This window comes from Caretta caretta, chromosome 9 (genome assembly GCF_965140235.1).
Source record: "Caretta caretta isolate rCarCar2 chromosome 9, rCarCar1.hap1, whole genome shotgun sequence".
Lineage (NCBI taxonomy): Eukaryota > Metazoa > Chordata > Testudines > Cheloniidae > Caretta > Caretta caretta.
In genome coordinates, this window is record NC_134214.1 from 12,128,095 (window position 1) to 12,141,138 (window position 13,044).

Genomic DNA, 13,044 nt, shown 5'->3' on the forward strand with positions numbered 1-13,044 from the left:
GGTTCAACAGCAAGACTGGAACCTTTGCCACATGAGCTAACATGGTAACTGATAGCAATAGTTGTCATCTTCTATGTGGACCGGCAGTAGAGGGAGATTGGACACTTTGCCAGGTGGTTTCACCCATATTTACTGACAGCAAAGGAAGGGTGAGACTCAGGAATCTTGAGTCCCATTTCAGGCTCCGGAAGGTTGTGTGCTCCAGTGGGCACAGACTGTTCTGTCCCTAAGATTGACCCCTTCTGCCCCATCTCCTCCAACCCATCCCTATCTTAGGCCTATCTCTTCCCCATCCCTGCTTCCTTCTCCCAGAGTCCTCACCTAGCCAGTAACCATCTCCACTCCTCAGGCTTATCACCCCAGTCATCGTCTCCCCCTGGCTCTTAATCGGATCTCAGTCTTCCCCTCACCCACTAGCTCCCTGTCCTGGTCGCCTTGTCTAAGTGGTCCCAATCTTTCTCTGACTCCCAGTCTTAGTTTCCTTCTCTCCCCCACTCCCATAAACCTCCTCTGTTCTTGTCCCAATCTACTCTCCCTGCAGGTCCAACTCTTGCCCCCTTGCTTTTGAATCACACAGCTTCCTCCTCCACATTGCCTGGGCCCAGCAGGGGGCGGCCACTGAGAGCACAGGAAAGATAGTCTCCCTGTTCTCAGTTCAGACACCCAGACCTGGCATGGCCCACAGCAGAGCAAAGCTGCAATTGTAGGGAAAATCCTTCTTAGCCCTGGCCCGGAGCATGCTCAGAGCATATGGAATCTTCGGGAATTTTAGCTGATAAAATCTAAGAATTCTCTTGAGCACGCGTGAGCAAGGTTTTTCAAAGGCTTATAACTGGGCCAGATAAAGGTGGATTTTCACAGGGGTAGCAAAGGGCACCCTCCCGGCACTGGTCAAGTTCCTGCTCCAAAGTACAATGGGAGGACAGTGGGCTATTTTAAAGGAAAGATTGCTGGGATTTTTTTAACATGGGCAAAACAACATATTTTCCCCTCGTCTCATTCTCAGCAACGGTCAAACCGTTTTGGCGGAAGTTTTCCAAAAATCCTGAGGCAGAAAAATTGGCATGAAGAATTTCAGCCCAAACAGTTATAATTTGACAAAGTTATAAGCAACAGAAAATTGGGTGTTACAATGGTAAGTGTCAGACAATCTTAATAATATGTGGCATTACCAGTCCTGCCTATACTACTTAGTATCTATCAGTATTTAGGGCTTCATGTTCCAAGTGCTTAACTAACATAACTAATTATTGCTCACAACATTATTATTATTATTATTTATTTTTGTATTGTGGTTGTGCTTAGGAGTCTCAGCCCTGGACCAGGACCCTATCGTGCTAGGCGCTGTACAAACACAGAACAAAATGACGGTCCCTGTCATAAAGTGCTTACAACCTAGGTCCCTGTGAGGTAAGTATTACTATCCCCATTTTGCAGATGAAAAAACAAGGAGCAGAAAAGAGTTTAAGTGATTTGCTCAAGGACACAGAGCCCGTCCCTATTAATCTCCTGATAAATCTTTCATCCCCAGCATAAGGCATCGTTAAGGGCTATGGTCTTATCCTTCAGCAAAAACTGAGATATACTTATCCTCTCAGTTTAGTCTAGTGGGGATATTTGCTCACACTGAATAAGAGGAAAATCATTAACTTTGCCTTTTGATATATATTTTTAATTCCTTTATTCATAATGAATTCCTTGGTGTGGCTGCGGGGGTGAAATATGTTACACTATAGGAATTTCCTTGCAATTTAGCATTAATTAATGTCCACTTCTTACATAGCGTTAACAATAACATGCCTGATATTTCGGAAACCATTGTGGGAAACTCTTTTCTTTTATTCTTTTTGAGCCTCTGAGTTGTCAAAAGTACAGTTCAATTTGCATTTTAGATTTTTAGTCAAAATTGTGTCTTGAGGGTTTTGAAGTGTTGGCAGACATTAAACATAGTGCCCTTGTCCTACTGTACTTTGTATAATTGAGATTCCAGTTCTTGTCTTTTCATGTTTGCAAGTCTACATAGGAAAGAACACCTCATTTCCAGAGAGACAATGATAAACTTTGTGTTAGAACAACAGGTCTGTCAATCCCCATTTGTCTTATTCCAGTTAGAGTTTTAGTTAAATGCACCATGTCATTTGCCAACATCTATACTTCTGTTTTCCCTGCTCACCATCAGAGGGAATTCTATTCCTAAGGCAGCTTTTGAAAATCAACATCTGTAAGGTGTTTTTTGCATCTGTCCATTGCAATAAGAACTTACTGCAAGTTTTACTGCTCTAACAGCCTCTGGAGAATTAGATATGCTGTTTACCAAAACTGACTACCGGGTACTAAGGATAGTGCATTCACATTCAAGTCACTGTGTACTGTGCATTAAGAGGCTCACCTTGACTTCATCAGTCCGGAAAAACCCATTTCTTTAAAGCCTATAGGGAATGGCCTTAGTGGTCTAAGTTACAGGTTTGCAATATGTCCAGGGCCTCCATATATGGCTACAATTTCTAGCAAAACTTATCCAGTCCTCCTTGTGAGAAAGGAGAGATTAGAACAAGAATTGGAAGCCAGGAACTCCTGAGGTGCAGGCCTGGGAGGCAGTTGATTAAAGGTAGAAAGGGGCATTTTATGAAAATTGCACACTACTCTGTGTATTTAACAACCCCACATGCCATGGGTCACCAGCTGGGGTTGAAACCAGAATCTTCATCAACAAAGCACAGATCTCTACCATGAAAGCTAAAGGAGCAGTTCTATTAGCTGGCAGCAGCAACAGGTTATTTTCCTCTGTGTGGACTAAAGGCTGACACAAAACATCTTTTGCAAGTGTGGCACACGTATACCAGGCAAAGGGAGTCCCATGAAATTAATTAATAGGTAAAAGTGCACAGGGTTTAAAGCAAGAGCTCCTGCCCCTTCTCTGAGCACCTTTAAATGTTGTGCAGTGCCCTGTCCACTTGGCTACTTCTTGTAACATCAGTCTCCTTATGAGTTTTGATGGATGGGCCTGGGTTCATCTGGATCCTGCCTCCAGCTCAGCAGGCTGTAACTTCCTTATTCTCTTCCCAGATATATTTACTTGGCGGTGCCTCCACCCCCTCACTCCTTCCTGACAGGATCACCAGGGCAGCTTAGAAGGATAATTCTAATCACAGGGTAACTCTGAGTTAGTTGGAGATTTCCAAGGAATAACACAATCACACCAGGTGCCAGCTCATGCCAGCGCCCCTAGGCCTCACTGAACACTGACAAATGCATACCTGGAAGTCAGTCTGACTCACCGGTATGTTAGCATTGTTAAAATAGATATTTAGTTGATAAAAATGTGTTTAGTCATGATGAAATGCTTCTAGGATGCTATATGTATTGATCTCAATTATAACATCAGTAGCCTATGGTATACAGTTATATTGAGTGTTTGCGCTGTAAACCTCTGTAATTCTGTAACTCACCAAACAGGAAAGCAGCATTAATTAGTGTAAAGAACTGGTCCTGCACACAAGAAGAAGGCCCATTGAATCCAAACAAGCCATTGTGAAACATCAAAGGACAAAGACAAAGGGATCCGCAAGCTGCATGACTTGAGTTAGCCCTAAAGGTTATATAGTTTGCATATTACAGCAGCCTTTGGAACCTAAGACTGTATCTTATTTGTGTGTATATGTTTACCTGCTTTAACCTTGTAAATAACTATTATTTTTGTTCTTTTTCTTAGTTAATAAACCTTTAGTTAGTTTATTATAGGATTGGCTACAATTGTTGTCTTTGGTGAGAGATCTAGGGTGCACTTTATCTGGGGTAAGTGACTGGTCCTTTGGAACTGGGAGTAACCTGAATATTGACATGATTTTTGGTGTAAGGGATCCTCTGTCACAAGGGCAGGTTTGCCTGGGTGGTGAGACAGACTGGAGTTGACAATAGTCAACAGAGTAATTGCATTAAACAGGAAGTAAATACGACATAGCAGGGTAAACCAATACTTTCTGGGTTACTGATGCCCTCCCAACCCAATACTTATGAATTTCCCCAAAACTCCTAGTCATGTGACTGAATGTAGCAGGAATAAAATTTAGAGTCCTGTTGGTACGTGTATGTTGTGGGGGCCCTTGACAACTTAAGAAAGCTACATCTTCTATAGAAGCAATAAGTAATTTGGCTGATTTGGTTCAGTACAGCCCCAAAGACTCACACATGGGATAAGATGGTAAGTCCCTCCACCAGGCTTAATAGATGGTAAGTAATAAAATCCCCAAGGCCTTACCCTGTGGCTTGAGGACACAGTTGGGGGAATAAAGGTCTCACAAACAATTCCCCTGACTGACTAACTAAAAGATGGTGCACTCAAAACTCCTCAAACCATCCTCAGGCTCAGAGCTGAATTCAGACTCCTCAGCAGCTGCAGTTGACAGGCATCCTCTTCAAACATGTCAGATGACTTCTGTTTTCGAGATGACTCCTCACCATAAAGGGATGCAGGGATCAGGTACAGATTATAATAACTATCCTCAAATGTCCTCATTCTAATCTCCTACCTTAGTACTCAGATACAATCACAACCGATGGGTACGGCAACCCTAAACTAGCAGCAAGAGTAGTTAGCTGCCATGTGGTAACTGATTTACTGGGGAGATGAAGGACTAACTCAGCCTGACTGGGGAGGGTATTTTCCCAACAAAATTCTATGAACTGTGAGTCACCTTGAACAGGGAAAGGAACAAGTTTAGGGATATTGTTTCTACGTATCCAGAGGCAAGTTTTCAGGGGGGAACCCTGCATACAGGCCTGGGACTCCCAATCTCACTAGCAGTGGGCGCTACCCTGTCAGGGTACATCTATACTGCTAAAAAACCCTGCAGCAGCAAGTCTCAGAGCCCAGGTTAACTGACTCAGGCTCGTGCTACGTGTAAGGGGACTGTTGCCCCCTTACTAACATTCAGTGGGGGCGTTTTAGTTGCTAGCTCCCAGTACTCAAAGGGTAAGGGTCGATGGGGAATCAGGACTCCAAGACTGACAGTCCTCAGGAACAATGGGAGAGGCCAATGCTCCAGGTCAGCTTGAATGACAGGGTGGGCAGGCTAATCAGGAAGTCAAGAGACCAGGGAGGTCCTGTCCTCCGTGTGAGCTGGGTCAGACAGAGTGGGGTCAAGCTACGGAGAAAGCAGGGGCCCGAGCTGAGCTGGGGAGCAGAGCTGTGCCAGATCCAGAGGGACCAGAAAAGCAGCCCAGAGAGAGCAGACCCTGTCCGGGGAGCAGAGCTGCAGCCCCAAAGCCAGAGGCACAGCCCAGAGAGAGCAGACTTAGCCTGGGAGGAGAGCTGCAGCAACCAGCACCAGAGGGGCCAGAAAAACAGCCCACAAAGCAGGTCAGTGCTGGGAGCAGAGTCACAGAAGCAGCCTGCAGAGCAGACCTGTCCTGGGAGCAGAGCTGTAGCAACCAGAGCCAGAGGGGCCAGAGAAGCAGCCCATGGAGCTGGAGGCAGAGCAGCAGCCGTGCTGAGGTAAAGTGGAGCTAGAGCTAAGACAGAGTGGAGCTGGAGCTGGAGCGGAGCAGTCCGGAGCCGGGTGTCGTGAGCAGCTGGGGAGAGCAAGGGGGGATCCTGGGCAGTGGGCCCAGCACAGGGAGACGCCTCAGCCAGGAAGCTCTGCAGGCCAGACTCGGAGGGGGATATGTAACCCCGACAGGGCGGGGGCGACACTGGGAAGAAGGGCCCTGCCACCTAGAGCCTGAGAACATGTGGCCACCACCAGAGCAAGTGTCCAACCCACAGCATCCCTGCAGCACAGCCAGGGCCTGAGAAGGAGGCCTGGGACTTACAAGGAACAGACTGTGGACTGCCCTGACATTCCAGAGACACTGTTTGTGATGTTCCCTGCCACAGAGCGGGTTGATGTGTTTCCTTTAACTTTCCCATTTCCCCTTATTCTTTTTAAAATTAATTGTTGATTAAATAACTTACATTTGCTTCAAATTGTATGTAATGGTCAGTGGGTCAGAGAAGTGCCCAGTGCAGAGAGAGTACCCCGGAGTGGGGACACCCTAGCCCCTGTCCTAGGTGACCGCAGCAGGGTTAGGGGTTGAGCCCCCCAGGAATCCTGGGCCCAGCCTCGTTGGGGTTACGAGGACTCTGCCAGACAGGAGAGTGGAAGGGGAATCCTCAAGGGCAGGGAGGCCACTGGGTAAAGGAAGTGGGAGCGAGGGCTCAGATCCTTTCCCTCGCCCACTTCACTGGGGTAGTGAAGAAGCCAGGAAAGTTCTCCACAATAGCGGGACTATTCCCCCGCTTACATAGGAACAAAAAATCACAGTCTGGACAGTCCCTCTCAGGCTCTGAGACTCTCCCCGCTTGCCAAGTCCCAGAGCCCAGGCTCCAGCCCGAGCGGGAACATCTACATTGATATTTTAAGTCCCATAGCATGAGCCCCACGAGCCTGAGGCAGTTGACCCGGGCTCTGAGACTCCCTTCTGCAGGTATTTTTTTGCCCGATAGACGTATTCTCAGTGGCTGGCTCCAAGCACCCTGCAAAATGGCTTCTCTTTTCTCACAGTGAGAGAGGTGGGCATCTCACTGAGGACCTTCCTTATTGGTCAGGCTAGCTCTAATTTCCAAGGCTTTTTCCTATCAGTCATTTGAACTCTAACCCCCCCTTTCTCTCAGACATTGGCTGTTCCTCCTCTGAGCAGGCATGCTGGTGGCCATCAGGCGCACCTAACTCCCCTAAGCCAGCAGAGGCCCTATTATTCAAACTAGTGTCTCTCCTCTGTCCCTATCAGTTGCCTAGCAACCGGACTCTGAGTCTGCCTTCCCCCAGCTTCTTTCAGGGTCAGCGAAAGGTTGTCATTTCCATAGAACAGTGGTTTTCAATCTGTGGTCCACGGACCCATGGGGATCCTCAGACTATGCCTAAGATTTCCAAAGGGGTCCGCACCTCCATTTTCCATGCAATATATGAAATTCACAGGAAGGAACCTCTCCTGCTCTCCTTTGAATCAGCCCAGAGTTTACCACAGCAGATGTTCAGAGACTGAGGCAAGGCCCGGGGTAACATACAAAATGTACATTCAGTAATACACATCTCTGTGCTGTGCACACTTTAATGAATTGGAAAGATGCATACACTATCAAGCATGTATGTCCTGGTGCACGCTTACAAGCTGTTCAGAGAATTAGCTAAGGCTCCAGCCTCACTTCCCACCCAAGGGCAATGAAGTCTGCCTTCACACTGCATGTTGCTTAATATTGCACACTGCACAGCCCCATCCACAAAGTGAAGGTGTCAAAGGCTCATAGCTCACACAAATCAAAACTGAATACCGAACTGAACCAGAACACTCTGAGTCCTTCTTCCTCAGTGAGGACTATCTTCCTGCCAAGTTTCAACTTAATACCCTGACATGCTTCCAGATAGATCTTTTCTATACTCACAAAGGTCACAGGAGGTTTTTGTTATAATGAGTAAAATCTATTTGCCCCACTCTCTGCATTCAAAAATGGCTCAACTGTTTTGTCTCAAACTCTCCAGAAAAAAAATATCACCTTCAATCAGAGACTGACCTTGGAAAGCAACAGCTTACAAGGTCAAAATTGGAAAGTTATGAGTGGGTAAAGACTGGGTCTTAGGGTGGAAATACTTTGCCAACCTTAAGTACAGTTTCTCTGAGTTCTGTCTACAATAAAGATCTGCTGAGAAACATGCAGTGAGTGCCTTGTTCTCTGAGTTCTGCTCACCTGAAGGGTTGACAGGGGGTCAAAGTCTTTGTTTCACTCACTGAAACTAAGATGCAGGTGGAAGTTAGTGGAACTCACTGCTGCATCTCTCATTGTTGCTAGTTTTCTGTTGGCATCTGTTTCTCTTGAGATTTGAGCAAGGAGATGCGGCTTTAACCCTGCTATCAAGCAGGCCACCCTTCTGACTCTTCTCAGCTTTTAACATTCAAATTCACTCTGTTTCCAGAAAGGATAGGGGGGGAGTGGTTCCCATGCTGAATCCTGATCCAGTCTATGTTAGTTAAGTTACCCATGTCAATTTCTTCCAATGTCAAAATTGAAAATCTACATGCATTTCCAGCAAATAAAATGTGAATGATGAAGAGAAACATGCATAACGCCTGAAGGGTGTATCTCCCCACAATGTGCCTGTGTAATTCTCATTAGTGCTAATGAGAGCTAACCATATTCATCAAAGGCAGAGTAAGCCCTTAAGTTAGTAGTATACCGTATGGATTATAAATGGGCTTTGCAGAACAAAAAATAAACATATTTTATACCTTCCTCTTTATTACACCCATTGGCAATTACAGCACTGCTTAATATAATAATTTTTCTCCAAAGTTTCTGTGCAACTTGAATTTGTATTAGGAAGATACAAAGATATTAACTGTTATAACACCTAATGAATTCTGCTATCAAAGATGTCTCCCTAATAAAGATATGTCAATGAAGCTGACACAGTTTATACTGGAGCAATTTTTGATTGAATCCAGAGTAAATGTTCTATAATAAATTTTGTAACTGCTGTCAGTCTCAGTCTTAATAGCATGAATAGTCACTTAGCTTGCTAAGCACTGGATCTAATTCAATGGCTTGTGGTTTTTGGCATCATGCACTAGTGTTCTCCAACCGTTCCTGTCTTTTGTTAATCTGCCTGTGACTAATTCACAAGTCTTTTTATATTGTTAGAGGGGGCTCTGCTAGTGCCTTCCCTGACCCCTACTGCTTACCTTTTTATGATTGATGCTACCTATTTTCACTGTGAAACGTGATCAACATACTCCAGTTTACCCTGCTGGATTACTGAATTGCTTGAGAAACAGCAGTTTTTCCATAAGCGGCATTAGCACATTGGTCTTATAGCAGCTGTAGGATTTTTTTTTCTTTAAACCCACAGAACAGATGCCATCTCTTTTCCAAAGGCTCCAGATCAGACATCCTTTCTGGCTTTCACAGCCAGGTTGCTGTAGCTCTGGGCCAAATTACAGTTAGAGATAAGCTTTGCAATGTTGTGAATAAACTAGTATTGTTCATTCATTACCAGTGATGTCACTCTTTTGCTGAGCCATTCCCAGGCAGATGTAGATCTTCTAAACATGATCACAGCCCACTGTTTCATCAAGAAACCTATAGGCCTTGGAGTATGAGCTCACATTTGTGATATTTGCTTGTTGGTGGCGATGATTACTGAGAAGTACTAAATATTAACAAGAGCTGTGTATCTAATATGAGCAATGCAAACTTGGGGGCAGATCCCCAGCTGGTGTGCATTGGCACAGTGCCACCATAATCAATGGATCTAAGGCAATTTAGACCAGCAGGAGACAGTTTACATGAACTGAGAATCTTGCCTTTTATATCCAGTATTGCGAGACCTGCTGTTGGTAGCACATACAAAAATGTATATACTTCTGTGCGTATTCTCTCTTTTCTCTCATCTTATTGAAATCTAGGATGCATCATAAATATTTGCACCAATGCATAATTTGGACTTTCCAAACCTTTGGCCACTAACACTCTAACTAAAATGTGTGAGGGCAGTGGGAAGGCTATAGTGCTGTGTATGTGCAACTCAGAGTCAGTGTATGTCACCGTCCTTCCTCGCCACCTTATAGTCTCCTCTTTATTGTTCCTCTTTCTTGTTGTTTTAAATATACATGCTCACTGGCTTACAGGGCTGATCCTGCAAGGTGCTGAGTGCTTCATGAGCTGAGTAGTTCGATGGGAGTTGTAAGTGCTCAGAACTTTGCTGTATCAGGCACTTAATATTTTCAGAGCAACTGGTTGAAATCTAATGCACATCACTCATTTATCAAATCACATATCTTTGGGGAGCACACACTGAGCCAAACATGTTTTTGTCAAATTAATGTTAGAGCAAGTTACTGTACATTATCTTGCATGATTGTAGTAATTGACTTTACATTGAGCTAAAAAGCTAGCTGTTTAAGTGAAAGCCATTTAAAATCCCCTGATGGCTCTAATTACACCTCCATTGCAATATAGGGTGAAAAATCAAATGGGGAAATCAACAAAATAGAAAAAGATACAGTTAGTGAGAGGTTCAGTCAGAAAAAAAGTCTCTCGTTTTCCAAACCTACTATATATGATATTTGCTTCTGGTTTTCCTGTGTAATAAATTACAGTTGTAAATGACGTAAAAAGCAAGCTCTTAAACCTACAAGTACAGGGAACCATTCTTTCTGCAGTTATACTGATGTAAATCTGGAATCACTCCAACCGTTCTCCCCTCCCAACAAATCAATCTGGAAAAGTTTGTGCCTCTCTACAAGCAGCAGCAATCTTCCTTTGAGTTTCAGCAAAATGTTCACAGTCCCCAGGATGTTTTTCCTTTAACTCTCATTTCATTTCCGTGACTAAACAGGAATTTCACATGGTGTCATTACAAAGGGTTTATACAGCTCTGAGCATGTTGCATTTCTGCAGAAAACAAACAACAACACAAAATACTGTGTATTGTTAAATTTCTTTAGACTCAAAATCTGAATGCTAATGATCCATCTGATCCCTCCAAATTTCAGCCTTAGGCAACTGGAGATGGTGAGGTTTCAAAACCTAGAATAATCGAGGTGGGACAGTGGAAACAACTGAGAGGTGCCACAAGTACTCCTTTTCTTTTAGCTCTAGTCATAATCCTGGCTGTTGCAACAATAGAGTACAAAACACTGCCAGAATTCACTAGCACATCAAATGTATTCCCATGAATTACTTAGCAAATCTAATTGAATGTTAATTCTGCTACTGAAGATAAGTAACAATTGAGTTTATGCTGAAAAATTGATTTTAAATATAAAGAGTCATATTCTTTCTTTCCCTCTGAGTTTGCCTGAGGTCATAGATAATGCCTCCTTTACAATGCAGTTTTAAGCTCTTCTGTTACAATCAGTTTGGTCTGACAAGTTGAACAGCACACTTGTCATCTTCCAGAGGTTCACATAAGCAATACACTGGGGGTGGGAGGGATTTTGAACACTTTAGGTTTTGTCTTTTTTAAAAATCAAAACTGCATTTGCCAAGAGCAGCATGAAAACAAGAGGTCCATAGAACAGGGTATGACGATGTGACTCAGCAGGGAGGGGGGAGTGTTGACCTGGGAATGTGCCCTGGGGATGGGAGACCTGAGAGCCTGTAACCTGAGCCAGGAGGGGGAGGGGGAGGTAACACCTCTGCCAGGAATGTGAAGACAGGCTGCAGGAGAGAGCCTGCTGGGGGGAGTTAGTTTCAGTTTGGGGCTGGGTGGAGGAACACAGGGAACCCCAGGGCTGGGGTCTAAGCTCCCTGCTCCCCCAGAAGGATTTGACTGAGGGGTCCTGGGTGCACCCACAAGCTCTGTTTTGGACTGTGTTTCTGATGTCCAATAAACCTTCTGTTTTACTGGCTGGCTGAGAGCCTCAGTGAATCCCAGGAAGAGGCGTGCAGGGCCTGGACTCCCCCACACTCCATGACACAGGGCAGCAGGGCCCTTCAGCTGGGATATTCTGACAGATATTTAGAAACCTAACTAAAGCTGCTGAAATTCTGCTGAGTCAATGTGGTAAGTGTGGCTTGTTGATGCCCTCTGGGACACAAAGGAGATGGGAGTAGCTCTACAGAGAAGAAACTAGGGAGATAGAACAGAGGAGGTCATGCAGGGAAATCTCCAAGGACTGACGAGCTTCGGTTGAGATTTATGTTGAATTATTGTTTATGAGTTACCAATAAAGCCAAGCCCCAGATCTGGACACTCAGGGTCTGTGTACTCTGTTGAGGATGGAGGAGTATCATTACCCATTCAACATGCTGTTGTAGTGACTTTGTCTTGCAAGCCTCTGTGTGCAAACTTTCCATGGCAACTAGTGGTCCTGGTTTCAGATGGAAATGAAAGTAACTAGTGGAAAGGACAATTCATATCAGCTTTCCACACAGCCTCAGCATTACCTCCAGTTAATGCTGATGACAGTAGACATTTCTGTTGTAGGTACCTTCCTTGTTGAATCTGGGGCTTTATATATGACAGCTGGCCAGAATACAGAAAAACAATTGTAAGTTTTCAGCTGAAATTTCCTAGTTCTCCACACAACTCTAGAACCTGCTTTTCTTTCTGAGTTTATTTTGTGTATTAAGTCAGGAGTCAAGCGTGGCACCCACAATGGGAGGCTTTGCTGGCTCCTTTAGAGTTGCTGCTGGCTTTATGGTTGGAATTCCAATCTCCTTTTCAGCCCTTGAAGCATCTAGTGATACAGTGTGTATTTTTCCCAATACATACCATTATGCAATATCATAGCAAGCGACAGGATGCTGCAGACTCAAGCCATTGCTGAATCTACCCCTGGAGATGATGGCCATGGCTGTCCACAAGGTAAAATTTAAAGATGTCGAGCAACTGGATAAGGAGCCTTTCCACTCTAGTTGACTGGTTTAAAAGAGGCTATGAGTGGTCCATTCTCTCTGGGGTTTCCTCAGGTCTGGAACACTCACCACACGCCCAAACTGAGCCCTAGTCGGCTGGCCTTCGGGGCGCACAACCCACATCTGTTTGCATGGGCTGCAGTATACAGAGGGGTAAGGAGCTGTATGTGGGGAGGAGAGTGTTATGTTTTGTAGGAAGCTGAGTTCTGCTTGCTGTCAGGGGGAAGCTGCTATTTACTAAGAGTTTTGTTCTTGTAGCTTGTGTCAGGGATGCCTGGGGCTTTGAATAGGTAACCCTTTTTATTCTTGCATAAATCCAAATAAATGCAAATAAGTAACAGTTGCAATCCTACACAAGCTGGTAGTGGCTTAAAGTCATTAGCTGGCAGCTTGTTTGTTGGCCTATGTGCAAACTGATTAGGTGACCTCAGTCCAGTTCTCAGCAGACAGATGTTCAAGTCCCAAAAATCCACCATTGCAAATGATACCCCCCAACAGCAGTCTCAGCAGAGACATCACCTACTGAACAGGGCCAAAGACTGAGATTTTCTTACACAGAGGAAAGATCATCCTAGAACGTGGTAAGAAGGGACACAAAAACAAGGCTGAAAAAAGCAGCTTGCACTTCCACTGTTACTGTGCTTAACCAG

General features: G+C 44.7%; 1 protein-coding gene and 1 long non-coding RNA gene across 5 annotated transcripts in view; one reads left to right on the top strand and one right to left on the bottom strand.

Annotated features, from left to right (window-relative positions):
• Nucleotides 1–13,044, top strand: part of LOC142073160 (uncharacterized) — a 130,757-nt gene that overhangs the window by 109,526 nt on the left and 8,187 nt on the right. For both annotated transcript variants that reach the window (XR_012669847.1, XR_012669848.1), the window contains one exon: nucleotides 1,306–1,410. This is a non-coding gene — a long non-coding RNA (uncharacterized LOC142073160). The remainder of the gene's footprint in view (nucleotides 1–1,305; nucleotides 1,411–13,044) is intronic.
• Nucleotides 1–13,044, bottom strand: part of KCNMB2 (potassium calcium-activated channel subfamily M regulatory beta subunit 2) — a 234,427-nt gene that overhangs the window by 97,358 nt on the left and 124,025 nt on the right. Inside the window, exon 1 of one of the 3 annotated variants that reach the window (XM_075132101.1) lies at nucleotides 12,252–12,272. The exons of the other annotated variants lie outside the window; for them this stretch is intronic. The gene's annotated coding sequence lies outside the window, so the exon portion shown is untranslated. Of the gene's footprint in view, nucleotides 1–12,251; nucleotides 12,273–13,044 lie in introns of those variants that run through there. 3 annotated transcript variants of the gene reach the window in all.